Genomic DNA, 22,262 nt, shown 5'->3' with positions numbered 1-22,262 from the left:
TAACTGTTTAGCAGAAGAAACTCAAATTCATTTAGAGCATCACACTAAAAGGAAACTCAATTAAGTATCTTCCGGTAGCTTTATGCTATCAAACATTTTACCACAAACAGACTGATGGACGCTGTTCTGGATCAATAACATCCTGTTGGTTCCTTTGAATGACAGAATCTATTTCAACTTTGTATTAATAATGTGCAAACTGCATCGCTGCTTTATGAGGAGTTTGGATTTTTGTGTGATTTATTCGTGTGATGTATTCAAGGCTTTTAGTGTTGAAATATTTTACTTTTAATATTTGCGTAACAAAGTGAAAAGCAAGAGATGCATGTTTTAGGGTTAATGTTATATTATAGATTATCATTTAATCTAACAGATCAGAATTCACACAGCTGGTGAGACATCAGTGAACCCAGTTCATCGTCTGCTATGACGTTTGGTGACAAAATAAACCAGTTTGAGTGTTTGTGTTCCTCTAAGTGACTCCTGACCAGATCGATCGATTGATTGATTGATTGTTTGATTGGCAGCTTTATCTTTAACATGACAGTCTCTCCTCACAGAGACAAACCAACGAGTCCCGTCCTCTCAGACTCTGCAGCAGCAGAAGATGAAGATGATGATGAGCAGGAGGTGGAGGAGCAGGAGGAGGTGGAGGAGGTGGTGCTCCTCCTCACTCCCTCATGCAGACATTGCACCTCCCGATGCTCTCCCTCTGCTGCCAGCCCTCGGTCAGCGTGGTGGGGGAGGAGGCGGGGTCTCGGTTGGAGGCGGTCCGCTCCACCCGGGTCAGCCAGAAGCTGTAGATGTTGGCGAAGTAGTGGCAGGTTCCTCGGGGCCCCTGACACTCCACGAAGGGCTGGGCCCGGAAGTCCGTCAGACAGCTGCCCGATGATGTCAGAGACTGGCCGCCGCCTTCGTCGCCGGCGCCCGTGTGCTGCGACACAAACAGGAAATGACATCATCATCACCGTCATCAGGTGTTAGACGGACTTCCTCCAGAGAGATGTTTCATGTTTCAGCTCAGAGCGAGACGGTTAGTTTACTGAAGGTAACGATAAAGTACACAACTACATCATGTACATGACTACACAGAATACTGCAGTAGTTTCATTAGCAATAGTACTAATATTAGCAGTAGCAGTAATTTACTAGTATCTTTTATATTGTTATTTTAGGACTGAGGTAACAGTTTTCTTAGCAATACAATTAATAGCACTGTAGTAGTAGTATAAGTAGTAGTAGGGCTACTTTTAGGACTGAAATAACATAATTGGTAGTAGTATAATCAGCAGTACCAACAGAAGTGGTAGAACTGTAGTAGTAGTAGTAGTAGAAGTATCAGGCCTACTCTTTGGCCTGCTGTAACAGTATTAGAAGTAGTACAATCAGTAGCAACATCAGCAGTAGCAGTACTTGTAGTAGAAGTATCAGGCCTAATTCTTGGACTGAAGTAACAGTATTTGCAGTAGTATGATCAGTAGTACCATCCGCAGTAGTAGTACTGTAGTAGTAGTAGTAGTAGTAGTAGTAGAAGAAGTAGGACTACTTTTAGGACAGCAGTAGCAGTACTGTAGTAGTAGTACCTCTGCCCCTGCAGTACCCACCATGAGGAAGGAGTACCCGGTCCACAGACTCCTCCAGTGGGGGGGGCAGTCTGGGTGGGTGGAGGTCTGGCTGTGCAGGGCGACGGGTGAGGAGGAGGCTTCACACACCACACAGCGGCTGATGTGCTCCTCGATGGAGGCTCCGCCCACCGGGAGGCTGGGGACGGCCGCCGTGGTGGACAGCCAATAGGATTTGTCATTACGGCTGGCGTAGGAGCAGGTTCCCATGTTACAGGAGGAGAACGGCATGGTGGAGAACACCCGCATACAAGAACCCGCCTGACCTGGAAACATATCATCAGGACTGATTAGATATAGATTCAATTATAATCATTCAACAGATCACTTTACCGAATCAAAGATCTACGGGTAGTTTAAGTACTCATGAAGGAACATGTCGTTGTGTGTGGGGATGTGTGGTTCTCTAGGGGAACATCAGGAACATTTTGAGGAACTCTATACAGTCTTAAAAAGGCCAAATACAATATTTTCACAGCATGGAAACTTTAGTATGTGTATGCTCTAAATATTCATATACATATACATACATATACACACATATATATATATATATATATATATATATACATATATATATATATATATATATATATATATATATACATATATACATATATACATATATATATATATACGTATATATACATATATACATATATATATATATATATATATATACGTATATACACATATATATATATATATATATATATATATACGTATATACATATATATATATATATATATATATACGTATATATATATATATATATATATATATATATATATATATATATATATATATATATATATATATACATATATATATATATATATATATATATACACACACACACACACACATTTGTAGCCGGAGTGCAGTGACTTTCCTGTTCAGTGCATTTACCTGGTAAAACATTATGCAGACGACACTACGATGTTACACAAAGACCACAGAATAAACACAGTTCACACAGCGTCTTTTACATTAACACATGTATATTTATATATATGAATATATTGATATATACCCAGGTCCTGAGTGTGAGCCTTCTCCTGACCCTCCAGGTACAGCAGACTGTATCCGACCCACAGGACCCTCATGTTCAGTGGACAGGAGGGAACCATCTTGGATTGGCTGTGCAACACCAACAAGAAGCCCGAGTTCAAGTTTTTGGATGGTCCAGGAAGACCTTGGTCACCCATTGGACCGGGATCACCTAAGACACGGAGACCACAGGGAGTTACTTCAACAAATCTAATCTACACAGGTGATCCACTGTAACTAGAACACAGAGTCAGAGAGACAGACAGGTCCGGGTCTCACCTTTGGCTCCCAAGACTCCACTCTCCCCTAGCCGGCCTGGCCCTCCTCGGCCTCCATCTGGACCCGGGGACCCCTCAGGGCCTATGGGTCCCTCAGACCCGAGGTCCCCCTTCCGACCTGAAACACATCATCAATCACCTTCATGATCAGCTGCACTGAGACCAGAACTGATGGTTTAGCTTCACATCTGAAGATTTTTTCAGTTTCTGTCCCTCATTAAGATAATGAACCTGAACTGGTTCTGGATTTGATTTTTATTGGGTCGACTTTGGTGGCACCTCTTCTTGGGAGCAGAGAGGAGCATCAAATGCCGTCTGATGGGACCTGATGAAGACTCATCAGGACCTGGTCCACCATCTGTGTCTCACCTTTGGGTCCTATCCAGCCGATTTCTCCCCGGATGCCGACATCTCCATCCATACCGGGGAGTCCTGGAGGTCCTGGGGGCCCCGGTGTCGAGGGAGGGTAAGTCGGGCAGGGTGAGACCCGTCCCTTTTCCCCCTTTGGACCCACCGGTCCAGTGGATCCCCTTGGTCCTGGAGGTCCATTGGGACCGGTACAGCCTCTAGGACCCCGATTACCAGGTAGTCCCATCAGACCAGAAGGTCCCCGTAAACCTGTTACACACACACAGGTGTAACTCAGTGACAGTTCATGATAAGATGTCCTGACATAGACGAAGGGAGGCAGAAGTCATAAAGACAAAGAGTTATGTTTTCACTGATCAGTCTGTTTTGGTCCGGTTCTAAATGAGTAAAAACTGGTTCTGCTATCGGTTCTTTAGAAGTTCTGGAGTTAGATGTCCTCGTCTCAAACGTCCTCTCTCTGTCTCTTTGTCTTTACTGACACACACACACACACACACACACACACACACAGACCGACTTGATGATTCTGCTCAATCCATCTCTAAAAGCCATTTTTCTCCTCAAGTGTAAATTTTAAGTTAATTCAGTTTAAATCGGACTTTAAAGTTTTGGAGCAGCAGAATTGAATTTCATCTAGGTTAAGAGTAAAAACTAAACTGATGTTTCTAGAGTGGTTTGACTTTTAAGATAGTTATAAAGATTAACACTGTTGGTTCTGTCAGCACCGTTGTTTAGACTGTTAGCGCTGTTAGCGCTGTTAGCTGCAAGCCGTCACCATGTTGAGAGCCGTGTGGAGGCAATAGATAGATGCTCTAATTTACATCAGTGATAAAGAAAAGACAGTCTGACCTTTCACTCCTGGATTTCCCGGGTTGCCTGGTGTTCCTTCGGGCCCCTGAGGTCCCTGTGGGCCCCCTGGTCCCAGGCACCCTGTGTCCCCGTTGTCCCCATCATCTCCAGGTACTGGAGGGTTCTGGCCTGGATCTCCCACGTCACCAGCACACCCTGAAAACCCAAACAAAGGTCAGAGGTCATCCGCTGTAACTAATCTGTTGAAGATCATTAAACCCGAACGTTAAGAGTCTGACCTGGATCTCCATCTGTTCCACCGGGACCAGGATCTCCACGAGGTCCTGGGATTGGACTTTTACAGTCTGGTCCAGATTCACCTGGAGGTCCAGAATCCCCTGGTGGTCCTGCAACACATAAAGACCCGTCAGTCAAACTGATGGATCACATCCTGACCATGATGGGGAATCACACTGCTACAGACCTTTGGGTCCTGGGGTGCCAGTGGGTCCTGGTGGGCCCGGTTGAGATGAACCAACGGGTCCTGGGGGACCTGGAGGACCTTTATCCCCCGGAAGACCAATAGAACCTTGAGGACCAGTTTGACCCAGACCTAACCAGAGAGACGGACGTTACCATGGTGATGCTGATGCATAAACTTCTCATAAATGTCTGAAACAAAACTTTTACAAAGTTTCATTAAGTTTCACACAAACAGGATTCTTCTACCTTTATTTATTGTTTAAAACCACCATCAGTATGTTCAGATGAACTCAATATGAAAATGTTGAGGAAGTTCTGTCAAAACACTCCATGCTCACACAAAATAAAAGCACAGACTAGGATGGACATGTAGATTATTATTGATCAATAATAAAATAAGAATTTTTAGAGAGCGAAATAACTTAATTTGCATTTGTTACCACATCTACCTTCATAAGTACATAACTAATCCAACAAACGTCACCGTCACAAAACCACCACTTCAGTTTTGCCTCTTTGTCTCACTAAAGTCCCGGCTGGACTTTGAGGTTAGAGATTTGGTCTCCTTGTGGAAGTTACCCTCAGTAATGGAAGGAGACCAAACCTCCATCCTCAAGGTTCTGGACTGAGGTCAAGTTTAGCCGGGAAGACGTTTGGGCAGAGTCACGGAGATCTACATCTCAAAGGAATCAATGGTCACATGACGCTGGTACATGAGGAGAGACGGATCGCTGGCTGGAGTGGACTGTAAAGGAGAAGCTGTTATAACAGAACAGACACTCGTACCCTCTGGTCCCCATGTCTCCCTTCACTCCTTTCAGTCCGTCCAGTCCATGGAGGCCCAGTGGTCCAGGAGGACCTGACGCACCAAAATCATTCATAAATAAACAAAATGGAGAGACACACCTGTGCACTGAAACATGTCAGGTAAGTAAAATAACCAACTGGCAACTACAGAAAATCTCATTTCTAGTGAATTTATCTGTATCACATCCTCACAGGAAAGACTTATCTGGAGCTTTTATTTTGACAGGCAGCTTCAGATAGCAGGAAGAGGAGGAGTCAGGTGACAAAACCTGTACAGATGTTATTTACTGAGATCTGATCACAGTGTGATCCAGCTCCAGATGTGGTCTGGATTACAAGTTTAAGATGAATACAGATAAAATAAAGATGTTAAAGTTAACAGGCTGGTCTTTGTCTTGTTTACTTAATGATGTCACAGTTCTGACCTGGGAGTCCTTGAAAGCCTGGAGGTCCTGGAGGACCATCAGCACCCGCCTTACCAGGAAGACCTGGAAGACCGGAACGACCTCTGGGACCTGAAGGACCCACCACACCTGGAACAAACCAGACAGACAGACAGACAGACAGACAGACAGACAGACAGACAGACAGACAGACAGACAGACAGGTCAGCCAATGATGACTTCCAGTTGGACTTCTAAACTACGTGAATCCTGCATCTCTCTGTTTGAACAAAGGAAGTCCCAAAATACTTTATTCACCTACAATAAATTCAGTTTAATGTTTTCACAGAAATAAAGTTTTTTATATTCTTCTTGTTGTTCTCCTGATCCCTCTTAAGCTGCCATCAACACATTCTGCTCCCAGTCTGACCGAACAGCTGCTGGTCTTTACTGGTTTTGGACGGCAGCAGGTCACATGACTTTATGTTCCATAAAGAAGGTGTAAAGACTTGATGAGGCCCTGGTGAGCTTCAGTACCTGGTGGGCCCAGTTCCCCTGATGGCCTAGATCTCCTTTGCATCCTCTCTGCCCCGGTGCCCCGATGAAACCGGGTCCTTCAGGATCTCCTCGAGGTCCAGGAGGTCCTGAGAGAGACAAACAGCTGATTCATCCAGAAACTCAGCTGGTGGTTCATAAGACAAGGTCCTCCTCATCCAGAGCCAGATTTAACCAACATTAAAACAACGTTCACGTGTTATTTTACTGCTGTATGTTCATATCAAAGCTGAACCAGAACCAGATCCTCACCTGAGGGCCCCAAGTCTCCAGGAGGCCCCTTGTCTCCAGGTGGACCAGGACTACCGTGGGAGTCTCCTTTATCACCTGAAAGGCAAAAAGAAGCGTTACCCATGGAGATAAAAGCCTTCATATCTGTCCGTAGATCATGTATTGAAGGTTGTGAGGTCCTGGTGGGGGGGCAGGGTCCAGGGTTAGTTGATACCTGTGGGTCCAGTACATCCTTGGCTACCCGGTTCTCCATCGTTCCCCCGGACACCCCAGGTCACCCTGCAACCAAAACACATCAATATCTCTGACTGTTTAACAAAAGAACACAAACGTTCTGGTTGTTTGAACCGGCTCCTCTGGGTTCCTTTAAATCTCTAACAAACGTTGTTTCATCAGCTTCATGGTTCATATTCATCCTACTTTGATGAACATGACTTTGAACTGATGTCATGTTCCAAGAGTCGCTGCAGAAAACGACTTACTTCATTTTGGTGTCTGCGGTTGTAAACCTGTTTTGTCTTTGTAAGTTAAAAAGTCTTCTGTCTTACCGGATCTCCGGTCTCCCCTGGGAAGCCGATGAATCCTGGTGGTCCTGTGCGTCCCGGTGATCCTGGAGGTCCCGGTTGTCCGTAGCGTCCAGGGGGTCCAGGAAGTCCTCGATGCCCGTGGGTCCGTTGATGCCCGGATACCCCGGCTTTCCATCAGCTCCTCCCACACCTTTATTTCCTGTAGAGAGTGAGTTTAATGTTAAAAACGTTCATCGTATTAGATCACCTTACTGTCTCACAGAGAACGGCATCATGGGAAAATCAGCCTTCAGCATTTTAAGTTAGTCTGTTATGGGTTCAGTTCAGCTGGTGTCTCTCTAAAATCTGAGTCTGATGAAGTCTCCGACCTTCTACCGAGGAGACAACCTCCAGTTCTTCCTGTGTTAAAGCTGCATTCTTTCTCCTGTCCACCAGGGGGCGACTCCTCTGGTTGTATAGAAGTCTATGAGAAAATGACTCTACTTCTCTCTTGATTTATTCCCTCAGTAAACATTGTAAACATGAGTTTATGGTCTCAATCTCTAGTTTCAAGTCTTCTTCAATACAGCATGATGTTCATTTAGTAAATGATGCTCCATTTAGAGTCAAACAGACCATAAAGCAGGGGATGCTTTAGGGCGGGGCTACACACTGATTGACAGGTCCACACCAGAGACGTATACGCGTCTCTACGTCACTCCTCCTCACTCCATATATGGTCACTTCCTGTTCACTGGTTGATAAAAACACGATGGCGACGGCCGAAAGCGAAACTCGATGCTTGGAAACGACGACGTCCACTTCTTGTAAACAGTCTGTGCTTCTACTCTGAGTTTAAATGTGAGATTTAAGTGGAAACATTCTAACTTTACAAAGTACTGAGTGACAGCCTGACACCGTCTCCATGGTAACGCTCTGACCTCGTGGTCCATGGAAGCCGTTGATGCCAGATGGTCCGTCTTTCCCTCTGCCTCCTCTGATGGGGACCCCCACGGTCTCTCCCTGAGGCCCCAGGACCCCTTTACAGCCTGCAGGGGACACACATGGTGACTTATTAAATACCTTCACCCTGCTAGTTTATCACAGTAGTAGTAGTATATAGTGGTACTATAGTAGTACTGAGTACCTTTCTCTCCTTTCCGGCCCTCACATCCTGGACCTCCGTCTCGTCCATTGGACCCTCGCTCCCCGTCCTCCCCAGGGCTCCGAGGGCCCCGGTCCGTCCAGGGGTCCCTGGCCCTCCGTCCTGGCCCCGCGGCCCCACCAGACCTAAAATAGACGGTTAGTATTTCTGTTCACCTGTCACCAGGACACATTTAAACTCAGGTGTGTTGGTGGGAGGGCTTACCTTTCTGACCATCGAACCCCGGCAGCCCGGAGTCTCCGCCGGGACCAGGGGGCCCTGAGGCCCCGGATACCCGGGAAACCTGGAGAGCCCGGTTTACCTCTAGGGCCTTGAGGGCCAATACCTGGAGGACCCACCTGCCCGATCTCACCTTTCTCCCCGTAAAAACCTGAACATGAATGTGATCAATAAAGTAAAGAAAAGAAAAAAGGTAAAAAGTAAAATGAAAGTAAAGTAAAGTAAAGTAAAGTAAAGTAAAGTAAAGTAAGTAAAGTAAAGTAAAGTAAAGTAAGTAAAGTAAAGTAAGGTAAAGTAAAGTAAAAAGTAAAGGTAAAGTAAGGTAAAGTAAAGTAAGTAAAGTAAGTAAAGTAAAGTAAAGTAAAGTAAAGTAAGGTAAAGTAAAGTAAAGTAAAGTAAAGTAAAGTAAAGTAAGGTAAAGTAAAAAGTAAGTAAAGTAAAAGTAAAGTAAAGTGAAGTAAGTAAAGTAAAGTAAAGTAAAGTAAAGTAAACTAATGTAAAGTAAACTAATGTAAAGTAAAGTAAAGTAAAGTAAAGTAAAGTAATAAAGTAAAGTAAGTAAAGTAAAGTAAAGTAAGGTAAAGTAAGGTAAAAAGTAAGTAAAGTAAGGTGAAGTAAGTAAAAAGGTAAAGTAAGTAAGTAAAGTAAAGTAAAGTAAAGTAAGTAAAGTAAGGTGAAGTAAGAAGTAAAGTAAAGTAAGTAAAGTAAGGTAAAAAGTAAAAGTAAGTAAGTAAAGTAAAGTAAAGTAAAGTAAGTAAAGTAAAGTAAAGTAAGTAAAAGTAAGTAAGTAAAGTAAAGTAAAAAGTAAAAAGTAAGTAAAGTAAACTAATGTAAAGTAGTAAAGTAAAGTAAAGTAAAGTAAAGTAAAGTAAACTAAAAAGTAAGTAAAGTACAGTGAAAATAGTAAAAAAGTACAATGAAGTTAGGTACAGTAAGTAAATCAAAATTAAATAGAGTAAGTAAAGTAAAGTAAAGAGACAGATTTTACCTGGTGGTCCTATGGGCCCCTGAGGGCCTGAGAGGCTCCTGGAACCAGGTTTTCCGGGGTCACAGAAGTCGGCTGTGGGCCCCTGGGGGCCGGGTTTGCCTGGGGCCCCATCCTGTCCTCTCTGGCCCTGCACTCCGGGGCCCCAGCCAGACCCAGGAGTCCTGGACAAACACAGGAACTAATTCTCAATATATGAATTCACATTTTTTGTTTCTGGGGATTTAACTTTATTTAAAACATCCTGCTGGAGTTTTCATTCAGCTATTGATCTTCAGGTCCAGTATTTCACCTTTAAGTCCGGTGATGCCGGGGGCCAGGGACTCCTTTAGGTCCCGGAGAGCCTGGTCGTCCAGGGACGCCAATGGGTCCTGAGGGCCCGACATCAGAGTCTCCCGCTGGGCCCCTGAGTCCAGAAGAGCCTGGGAGCCCCGGAGAGCCTGGTAAACAGAATGAAAACACAGATAATGAAGACTGAAACCATCTGAATCCTCTTTAAGAGTTCTCTGGTTCTCTTACAGCGTTTGAAGATTAACGTTATTCCACTTTACTCACAAATCACTTTCTCCCCACAAACAACCACCAACAGGAAAACCAACCAGAGTCTGATTCAACCGGACTGAACGGCTCCAGTTAGAAAACACATTGAAACAAACGTGCTCATGTCAAAGTCTTTTGTTTGTTTTCATTTGGACCTTTGAATGATGTGAACAACTACTAAAATAAATTAAATTAAAAAACTATTAAATGTTTAAAGTCACTTCCTTTGATTCATAAAAGCAGGTCAACAGACGATGACAGGTGACTTTACCTGGATCTCCACCATAACTGAAGCCTTCAGGTCCTTCTTCTCCGGTATCGCCAACAAAACCTGGAGGTCCTGCAGGACGAGGAGAGGATACATATCAAGATAAAGTCAGGGATGATGTAAAGGACAGGTGTGGTACAGGTACGCTCTGGTACCTTGTCCTCCAGGTGGTCCAGGTAGTCCAGGCCGGCCTTTGTCACCTTTGGGTCCATCAGGTCCAGTGAGGCCACGAAAACCTGGAGGACCCGGCATTCCTCTGTAACCTGGGGAGACAGACAGGTGGGCAGAACATCAGATAGACAGGTTAACAGGCTGTCAGACAGACAGGTGGGCAGAACATCAGATAGACAGGTTAACAGGCTGTCAGACAGACAGGTGGGCAGAACATCAGATAGACAGGTTAACAGGCTGTCAGACAGACAGGTGGGCAGAACATCAGATAGACAGGTTAACAGGCTGTCAGACAGACAGGTGGGCAGAACATCAGATAGACAGGTTAACAGGCTGTCAGACAGACAGGTGGGCAGAACATCAGATAGACAGGTTAACAGGCTGTCAGACAGACAGGTGGGCAGAACATCAGATAGACAGGTTAACAGGCTGTCAGACAGACAGGTGGGCAGAACAAGGTCTTCTAGGTGGTGTTTACCTGCATCTCCAGTGTCTCCTTTCTCTCCGGGGGGTCCGGGGTTTCTGGGCACACAGGGCAGAGTGTCCCCTGCAGAAAGAGGAGGAGTCAAACAGGAAGAGGAGGGGCCAGTGTGGCGTGGGAGGAGTCAGAGTGGGAGTTTTAGGAGTGGTAATGAGTTGTTTTTTGCAGATTTCACATAGTCTTAATTGATCTCTACCTCTAACCCCCTTCGGTCCTGGGGGGCCAGGGAGTCCCTCAGGTCCTGGGTCCCCAGGGTCCCCCTTTGTCCTACTGCTCCGACTACACCTCGCCCGGGGCCCTGAAGGTCCTGATGAACCCTTTGCCCTGAAAGACCAGGGGGGCCTCTGTCTCCAGGAGAACTGGGGAAACTTTCACCCTGAGAAGAAACAGAAAAGTGATTTAAAGGCTAAAGTCAGAACAGCAGTGACATCATCGACAGTATCAGAGTGAAGTGAAGTCAGCGCCCCCTACAGGCTGCAGCACTCATTACAGCGACAATATAAACAAACTACATCCTGAAGATGTATCTGTCTATATAAGATTCCTGTTGGTCTTCAGGGTTTTCAAAGTCTGACAGTGTGAGTACACCCGGATGGTCTGACTGACCTCGGGGCCTGGGTTTCCAGGGCCCCAGGGGCCCATCGAGCCCTCTTCTCCCTGAGAATCCTTGTCTGCCTGAAGGGCCCAGCTGGCCCTGGTTTCCTTTCTCACCTGGAGACAAAAGTCCAATCAGAACCATTGAAACACTGACATGACATCATGGCTGAGTCACTGCTGAGACAGGTGAGTAAAGTAAGCTCACCTTTAAAATCCACCACGATGAAATCTCCTTTCTGACCTTTGAACCCTTTCACACCTGGAAATCCACCCAGGCCCTAAAAACAAAAGAATTAACCAGATAATTAAACAATCCAACCGACTAACCGCGAGCTACCTGACCCTTTTTCTGGTGACTCACCTGTTGTCCTTGTTCTCCTGTGTCTCCAGGAAAACCGTTCTCTCCTCTGGGCCCCGGGGCCACTTGAGGTCCTGGATACCCCGGAGACCCCGGGTCACCCACACTGCCAGGGGGGCCCCTCACTATAAATGTGGGGCCACAAGAACAGGCGCCAGGACCACCTGAAAACACACAGGTAGATTGAAAACATGTGGGGTTCCTCAGGGAAACATCCTGGAGCCCCTGTTCTTTCTATTAAACCTGATGTCCGAGATAATGCTCGGTGTTCGATGAGTCTAATAGATGAAACCTCACGCACTCCGATAGTTATAAATGTCAACCTTTTCTGTCAGATTTATGTGCCGTTTAAAATGCTCATAAAAACAAGTGGATGCAAAAACAATGAATGATAACTTGTTGTTTTTTTGGTGTTTTTTTGTTTTTTGCTGCATCTGTTTGTCAAACTGAATGAGCTGAAACCAACAATCGATTAACAATCAATAAAACAGTCCAGACACTGACCTTTAAACCCTGGGAAGCCCATGGTCCCCAGGGGCCCCTGATCACCTGGATCCCCAGACTCTCCTGGGGCCCCGGGAAAACAGTAACTACCTTAAGAGAAAAACAGGAAGTGACCACTATTGAATATTATTTGTATAACAGGAAAATCACGTCACAGATTTAAATAACTTTAGATAATGACATCACCAGGTGGTTCTGACAGAACACAGGTATAAACCAGGTGTGACACCAACAGTGAGAAAAACTGTGTTCTCTGGTACCTGGTCTCCCCTGTTCTCCCTTCAGTCCTTTGGGTCCGGGGCATCCTGGTTTTCCAGGTTCTCCAGGTGTGGGTGGGTCTCTGTACAACGGACCTGGATCTCCTTTGTCCCCTCTGGATCCTGGAACTCCACTCTGACCCAAAACACCTTCCGGACCTGAAGAGGAACGACGGAGGACGTTATCATCGTCATACCACCTTAAATATGGATGAAGCTGTAAATGTGCTGCAGGTACGGACCAGGTATGGATCTGCCGGGGGCTCCGGGGGTTGTGCATTCCCATCAGCCCCATGTCTCCTGGGGGGCCCCTCAGTCCGGGGGCCCCGAGTTCTCCGATGTCACCTGGAGGACAGGAGGCAGTTAAGTGACATCGGACCACCATGATGACATCAATGGGCTGATGGATTAGTGAGTATTGATCCGTACCTGAGTGTGTGACGTTCACCTCCTGAGGGAGGCCTTTAGGACCTGGATCTCCCAGCATGCCCTGGGAACACACAGGCTGTTACTGAATACTATCCAAAGACATAGGATGAATTAGGAACAGGGCGCTGATGCATAGAGTTCAGTTCTTTGATCTAAAAGTTAACAATAACTTATAGTTGATGAAGCCGTTAAAGATGAGGTGTTCTTATATTTCTGATATTCTCAAAATCTATAAGTTTACTTCAATGTGCACTCGTTTATTTTTCCTTTGCATAGTCTCATCCAGCATCCAGTAGCTATACCTTTGAAAATGAATGCGTCCCAATTCGTATATATCCCAAGAACATTTTTGTATGTTATACACGAAATCATGAATGAGGAAGTATAAAGACTTCCTACCTCACACAGAGGAGAGAGGAGTCCATCTTTCCTCGTGTGAAACGAGGAGTCAACGTTGATTTATTTGTTTAACCCAAACCATGATCTTTAAACTACTAACTACTAAACTCTAAACCTACCTAACTATTTCACCATCTTTTCTAAACCTAACTAACTAGTTTCCTGCTAAGACGGAAGTTTATTTTGAGAAGACTGTCTTCATGTAATGAGCAGATATTAAGATAAAATAAGATAAAATAATCCTTTATTAGTCCCGCAGCGGGGACATTTGCAGGATTACAGCAGCAGAGAGTAAAGTGCAAAACAAGAGACATAGTAGAAGAAAGACAAGATAAAAAAACAACTATTATAAATAAGAAATAAAAAACAGTAAAATCCACAATAATTGAAATATTATATGTACAGACAGAATAACTATTATAACTATAATTGCACGGTGTATTTGTATGCCACAGGTTTTTATTGTCATGTGGTCTGCTGGGAGCAGAGCTGGTTGTGCAACCTGACAGCAGCAGGAAGGAAGGACCTGCAGTACCTCTCCTTCACCACCGGGGGTGAAGCAGCCGGTGGTGAAGGAGCTGCACAGAGCTGCCAGGGTGTCCTGCATGGGGGGAGAGTGTTGTTCATCAGGGATGATATCTTATCTTATCTTATCTTATCTTATCTTATCTTATCTAACACATGTTGCTGAACTTTTGCAGGAAAACGCACCAAAAATGAGGAGTAACTTTCCATAGGATATCATATAAACCCTGTTCCTAATAAAGCATGTGACTTTAGTCAGTATTCAAAGCGACCAATCAGAGGAGCCACTGTTTATTCCATCCCTGTATGTGATTGGTCAGCACAGACAACCAGACTGACCTTAGGACCTTCTCGTCCAATCAGACCTGGGAGACCTGGACTTCCTCGAATCCCCTAAAAAAACACATCAAAGCAGAGAGAGTCTCAGTTTCTGATTGGCTGACAGGTCTTTAATTAAACTGTCAAGAAGTTGTATAATTAATAAGTAAGTTTAATTATTAATAGATTTCACATGTTTCTGTTGTTAACTTACCTTGAACCCTCTCTCTCCGGGATAACCGGGGTTTCCATAAAATCCCTGAGACACACAAACACATCACGGAGACGGATGTTTGATTATTGATCTGATATTAAGAGTTCATGTTTTAACTCTCCGTCATTTATTCTTGTTTATTTTCTGCTCATCATGAGGACAAAGACCGTCAACAGTTCTGTCTTCTATTATTGATCTACACGGATCAATAACGTGAAGAACGAGGGATACTCACCCTGGGACCAGGAAATCCCACAATGCCTTTCTCCCCTTTGATCCCTTGGAGAGTGTCCAAACCCTGAAACAGAAACATTAGACATCCACTTTCAATACGTTCCACATTCAGAACAATCAATATGTGATCAATAATATTCTGTTCTCACCTGATGACAAATGAATAACGTAGAGGAACGTTTATCAACCAAGTTCACACTGAAGTCAACCTGCACATGTTCTTTAAACATGAATTCATCTCATCCTGTGTTCATTAGAACCCAGTTTTCCTGAGAACCATGTGTTCAGGAGAACATTGAGTATATAAGAACCCATTTTTTATTAGAATTCTGTATTCTTTAGAACCCTGTGTTCAGGAGAACATTGAGTTTAGTTGAACTCTGCAATCATTAGAACCCCATGTTTAAGAGAACCCTGTGTTCAGGGGAACCTTGAGCTCGAAAGATATCTCTGCGTTCATTAGAACCCTGATATCAGGAGAACCTTGTGTTCAGTTCAACTCTGCGATCATTAGAACCCTATGTTCATTAGAACCCCATGTTCAAGAGAACCCTGTGTTAAGGAAGAACTTTGGTTCAGAAGAACCCAGTGTTCCTTTGGCCAGATGTTCCAAAGGTTTGATCAGATATCTGAACTTACCGGCAGTCCTGACCTTCCACAGACTCCTTTAAACCCCTGAGTACCCTGAGGAACCAACAGAACCCAACATTAGAAACAACAGAACCAGAACTACAGCGGATCCATGGACTAAGTACAATTGAATCAGAGTAGAACAAAGACACAATAACATTACATCTACGTTGTAAAACAGTTTCAGGACATTAACAGTAGAACCGTTTAGAACCGAGTAGAACCGAGTAGAACCGAGTAGAACCGCAGTAGTATTAACATTAGTAGACAGCATGAAACTGTAATCTGATTGGCTGTAACAGGCTGAAGTCCCGCCCACCTTTTCTCCTTTGATGTACAGGTCTTCTGGAGGGTCGACGTACTCAAACAGCCCCGGTTGCCCCTTGAGGCCCTGATCCCCCTGTGGACGACACACAGTACTCTAAAGCTGCACAGTACCACACAGTACCACACAGTACTCTAAAGCACAGTACCACACAGTACCACACAGTACTCTAAAGCTGCACAGTACCACACAGTACCACACAGTACCACACAGTACTCTAAAGCTGCACAGTACCACAGCACTGCAAAGTACTACTGCTACTGCTAAAGTTGATCTTAGACATTAAACGGTAAATGGTGAATGTTTGTACCTCGTCTCCTTTCTGTCCCGGCAGAGATCGACCTTTTTCTCCCTGAAACACAAACACACCATCACCTGTTTCTACCTATGCATACAAACACTGTGATTCATAATCAATAATCAATAATCTGATGGCTCTGTCTGAGGATGGTCTACAGGGGAAGTTTACCTGTGATCACTGGGGGACCAGTCAGTACTCTGATACTTTACTTAAGTAAAAGTACAAATACCACAGTCTAAAAATATTCAAATATTCAAAAGGACAGAAGTATTATCCGCAAAAAGTACTTAAAAAGTACACAGTTTGCAAAATGTTATTATAGAGTATAACATTATTATATTTGTATCACTAATCAATACATATAAGAGTATTTTAATGATGTAGTTCATCAATGTACAGACTTTGTAAAGAACCCTTTAGATTATTCATTTATTTAGTTTTTAGTTTATTATTTCCCTAGTATAAAACTAGCAGAAAATGGGAATACCCAATTAAATGTCGAAAGTGTACAGTACTAGAGTAAATGTACTTCTACTACTTACAGGTGGACCCCTGGAGCCGGGCCGACCAGGGATACCCTGTAGAGACAAACAGACATGTACATGTACACACTGTGAGGACATTTATGAACACAGTTGAGTTGTTTGTACTTTAACTGTATCACAGAAACTGTGTTTTAAAGAAAGTAATAATAAACATTATTAGTAGTATTAATATTTATCAGGTATCAGTGTGTTTGTTTGGACTCACGTTGGTCCCGTCCGGTCCCGTAGGACCCAGAACTCCCATCGGACCGGCCAGACCCAGTTCACCCTGCAGACAGAAGCTCCTCTCAGTAATAGTACACACAAAAGTACAAGTATTCGTTATGCAGAAAAAAGGCCAATTTAATGTTTTAAGTTATGAATGTTGTATTTTTAATGAAGTCCTGCAAACCTAATTTCTTCAAAACAAGTGAAGAAAGATATTTTTGATTTTAATAAATAGACTTGTTTTGAAAATGCTGAAACTTGAAATAATAAAAATATGATGATACACAACTATTTTTAATTATTTAAGAAAATACATGAAACAAATTTACTGGAATTAAAAACAAACTGGAATATTCTTAATTTCTTTAAATAAAACATTAAATAAAACATTTTAAAAAATGTGTTATTATGTTGTGAGAGTAAAAGAAGAACCCAGAGAAGTAAAAGCACCACTGCTTCGGTTCTAAGATCTACGTTCTGCTCTTTGTTGTGTTGGTTCTCACCTGTCGACCAGGAAGTCCAACCAGACCGACGTCTCCCTGTGAGACACAAACACGGACGTCAGGTCACAGTTTCATTACAAAGTACCAGCATCAGTGTATAAATACTATGTTGTAAATGTACTCTGTAATGGAGAGAAGCATCAGAAATACATGAACAGAATCAAACGTTAAAAAACATCCCATAATCTCTGGTCTTCTGTGGAAAATAAAACTTTTACAGAACAGGACATTTACTCAAGTACTGTTCTTAAGTACAATTCTGATATACTAGTACTTTACCTGAGTATTTCCAATGTCTACTCCTCCTCTACTGCATCTCAGAGGTAAATATTGTACTTTTGTACAACATTAAAATACTGTTACATGTATTCAATCATCATAAAAATAGAATAATATAATATTCTACACAGGTGTAATTACAGTACAAGTATTCGATAGTACAGGTATACTTACAGGTATTCCAGCGTACTGTATGAATCTCACGGCTTGATCTCCTGGAAATCCCTTCAGTCCAGCGAAACCCTGCAGAATAAAACTCTGTTACCATGGTGATCATGTTGTACATGCTACAGTACACTCAGCAGTATAATACATATTGTTTCCTCTGGAGTCTGGTGGATGAGAGAGAAGAATGATTTAACATCTAACAGTTAAACCTGAATACTTCTAACATTCAGAGCGTGTTATTGATCGATCGGTGACTCTGACCAGTTCTCCATCAGGTCCTGGTCTTCCAGGGAGTCCAGGGTCTCCTCTCTCTCCTCTGGTTCCGTTACATCCGTCCAGACCTGGAAAACCAGGACCTCCAGCAGGACCCGGGTGACCCTGAACACACAAACACACGCTCACAGTCTGACCTTGACCTCACTACGTCTCGGCCAATCAGAGCAGCGGAGAGGTTGAGAGGGCGGGACTTCTTACCGGGAGTCCTTCTAAACCTGGAAAACCGGGAACGCCGACACTCCCCTGAAACAACAAACAGAGTTAGACTGAGGTTCTGGGCCAGACAGAACCACCGTGTTCTCATCAGAACCAGGTTTATTCACCGAGTCTCCTTTCAGTCCTCCTGCTCCTGTCGGCCCCTCGTCTCCTCTATGGCCCTTCTGTCCTTGAGGCCCCTGAGGGCCCGGGAAGCCTGGGGGCCCCTGAGGGCCCTGCCGCCCCAGAGGACCTGGAGCACCCTGCAATCAAAAATAACACTGTTAGAACCGGAGAGAACCTGCCAGAGCCCAATGATACTGTAGAACCTATGTCAGAAACTAATTAAAGTGACTAGAACCTGGAGGAACCTGGTAGAACTGGATCCAGTAGAAAATGATAGATAGAACCTATTCAAACCTGATAGAAACTAATAGAACCATATAGAACGAGATAAAAAGTGATAAAAGCTGTTCTCAAATATGAGTCATTGTTCTGCGGAGAACTTTCCTCCAAAGAACATTTTTGAAGATGGTCTACACCGCTCAGATTCTAAGAAAACATCAAAGAGCTGTAAAATCTAAATAAAGCAAAAACCACGAAAACAACACAGAAACATACCCAGAGCAGTTTAAAGGAGAAAGAAGCTCACTTTATAAGTCATGTTTCCATTCAGATCGCGAGTAAAGTTGAAGCAAACTTTTGTCTTAAATAAAGAAAAACGTTTCCATCAACTGGTTTGGAGCGAATACAGTTTGGTCAGAAGTTGGCGCTGTAGGCTATGCATGTCTGTAATCTACCACTAAAACAGAGTAGAAGAAGAAGTAGAAATTGTGAAACAGAAACAAAACAAGTCAGCTTCATCATCTAAACATCTATGATGGAAACATAAAGACGTCTCCTCAGGAATTAGTTTGAGTTCTTTAGTGTCAGTAGTGTCCTCCATGTTTCATGTTGGAGGGAATTTAAATATATATCGAGGAAGCTGATCAGCTGATCAGTCATGTGACTTATACGTTTCATTAAAGACGTTTCCATAATCCATTTAGTGATTCGACCCTTTTTCAACAAAAACACCTCATATGAGAGTAATTTAGTCGTTTCCATAAAGGTTTTGTAATCTGATCCTTCAAAATAAGAATAAAAGTTTGTGAATGGAAATACGGATATTGTGAGTTAAAAGCCAGAGAATAAACATTGTTTTAAGACGGGATTTATAAAAAGGAAGGGGCTAACATGCAAAGACCTGGTCTCACCTGTTGATCTAGGGACAACCAGGAGCAACTGGTCAGCTGACCTGAGTGACCTGATGGGACGTTTGGTTGTAAAAGCTCGGCGAGATAAATTGAATGATTTGTAAACAATAAAATCTTAAAATCTTTTATGAAAACATACATGAAGCCAGTGAAGGGAGGCCAGTACGACGAAAACCAGCTCTCAACCCTGAATGTTCCTGTTTAAAACCAACTGCAGCATCCTGAACCACCAACATAAGGTCCAGTCGGGTCCAGATAAAAACATGAAGAACCCTTTCAAAATCTCTAAATGATAACAAATTATTATAACACTGAATTTATCTGCTTGTCCAAATTAAAATCACTGTTAATCCAGTACTTGGTTCTAATATCAGGACTTCAGTTTCCCCTCATCAAAGATTTGAAAAAGTAACGCCATCTAAAGAGTTTGCATTGTTCCATTTTAAAGTCAGATACGTGTGTGTCGTCTGCGTAACATTTATTAGGAGACCCCAGAATAAAGCCCTGAGGAACTCCACAAGGGAGATGCAGAATCTCCAGAGTCAGTGGCGACTAAAATATTGTTAAAAACATATTAAATGTGTAGATTCAGTTCTGTCTAAGGGTTTTACAACATCGTAGTGGGATAAACTCAGCAGCCTGTAGGGGGCGCTGACGGGGATTTACACTGTTAGACTGGTGAATATGTCTCTGACATGTCAGGTTGTTAACTGACCACAGGAGGGCAGTCTGACACAACAAAAACCCAACACACACACACACACACACACACACACAGACACAGACACACACACACACACACACACACAGACACACACACACAGACACACACACACAGACACACACACATGCACACACACACACACACACACACACACACACACACACACGACACACACACACACACACACACACACACACACACACACACACACACACACACACACACACACACAGAGGTAGTGTGTTTGAACAGCAGCTCAGACAGTCAGGATGTTAAATCAGATGGAATGTTCCTTTAAATCAGCAGACATCACACACACAGATACGCGCCGCACAAACACACACACACACACACACACACACACACACACACACACACACACACACACACACACACACACACACACACACACACACACACACACACACACACACAGGATACTGATGTTTATGTAAAAGCACCTCAGCCCTCCTCTTCATCCCTTATAATCAATCAACATGTAAATCATTGATTATAACAGACTTTAATGTAGCTATAAACAACATCTGTAACTACTGTATAAACATATCATTTATGATTAATAACAAATTAAACAGAAGAAATTAAAATTAAAAGTTGTTGTCACACTATTAATTAATATGTGTAAATACATTTTATCAAATAAGATGTTGTTCTGAGTTATTGATCGGTAACTTTACACAAAGCAGTTACAGATGCTTAGTAAGAAAACATTAAGAAACACTCATTAATGCTTATTACCACATTATAGTGTGTTCTTTATGATTACAAACTATGAATATGGAATAAACACACTGATACTGATCAATCTGTGGTGAGATAAAAATCAATATATCCACCTGCTGGTTTATCAGTCGAGCTCTGGTGCTATCAGTGTGTGAATCAGTGATGTATGTGTGTGTGTGTGTGTGTGTGTGTGTGTGTGTGTGTGTGTGTGTGTGTGTGTGTGTGTGTGTGTGTGTGATGAGATGTGACAGCTGTGATCTCTGTTAGTCCTCTCTCTGTCTTTCTTTCTCTGAAACCACTAAACTGTGAAATCACTGAGACAGACGCCTTCCCACAATCCTCTCTGGCCGTCTACTGCCCCCAGCTGTACAAACACACACACACACACACACACACACACACACACACACACACACACACACACACACACACACACACACACATCAAACCTCACACCTTGTTTGTGGACAGTCTGCTCAGATAAACGTGACATGTGATGCTCTATGAGCCATTTGATTGGCTCCTGAATGACAGGATTCTAAAGTTCTTCACTAAACTGTCCGATACAAATCAAAACCTTTACGAGCCAACAGTGAAGGTGTCACAGGTCTGTGAACAGAAGACAGCAGCTGTGATGATGTCATGGTACAGCAGGGCATTGGTTGGCTGCTGTGTGTGTAGGAGCTGCATTTAAGTTTATTTTTATGAATGAAATGTACTGATTTTTTCTATATTTATGTTTGAAAAGCAAAGAAATAAGTTGATAAATAAATAAGTTGGTGGAATGGCGCATGGTGAGGCTTCTTATTACCTTTGGACCTGCTGCGAGTCTGACAGACTGTGAATCAGGGGTTAAAGGAAAAAACTGTTATCGAGGTTTTGCCACTACATTTCCTCAAAAACGTGCTGTTAACTGATTTTGGAGGTGGTGGAGTGAACAAAGAAACACGTCAGAGCAGATATGTGCTCGCAACACAAACATTTATGAATGATTATTCGTTTGAAAATATTCACTGAATTATCAAGAAACGAATTTCACCGCAGATTTTGTATTAATGGACTGTGATCTTTTATTTTTTAACTTTACTGCGACGTGGCCGAATAATAATGAGAGCTGAAGACGCATACGGAAATTAAAAGTTATTAGAAAGAATAAACCTGTTTCTGCACACTTGAAGACTGTTGGATGGATTGAAGAAAGAACAATTTTAACGTTTTTGGAAGTTTATCTTTGAGTAAAAATGAAGCAGAAAATACAGAAAAATGTCACATTTAACACGGAGAACGAACATTGTGAAGAGTTTAATGACCGATAAAGACAGCGTGATGAAGTCTAATGAACTTCTAGAGGATGTTAAAGGTTTGCATGCG

The 22,262-nt window shown here is 43.1% G+C and overlaps 1 pseudogene; it reads right to left on the bottom strand.

Annotated features, from left to right (window-relative positions):
* Positions 1-240: 240 nt before the first annotated feature.
* LOC129116153 (collagen alpha-4(IV) chain-like) lies at positions 241-18,430 on the bottom strand (annotated as a pseudogene).
* Between the last annotated feature and the right edge of the window lie 3,832 nt (positions 18,431-22,262).

This window comes from Anoplopoma fimbria, unplaced genomic scaffold (genome assembly GCF_027596085.1).
Source record: "Anoplopoma fimbria isolate UVic2021 breed Golden Eagle Sablefish unplaced genomic scaffold, Afim_UVic_2022 Un_contig_12769_pilon_pilon, whole genome shotgun sequence".
Taxonomy (NCBI): Eukaryota; Metazoa; Chordata; class Actinopteri; order Perciformes; family Anoplopomatidae; genus Anoplopoma; species Anoplopoma fimbria.
Note: the sequence above shows the minus strand (reverse complement) of the source record. Positions and strands in the feature narration are given on the sequence as shown.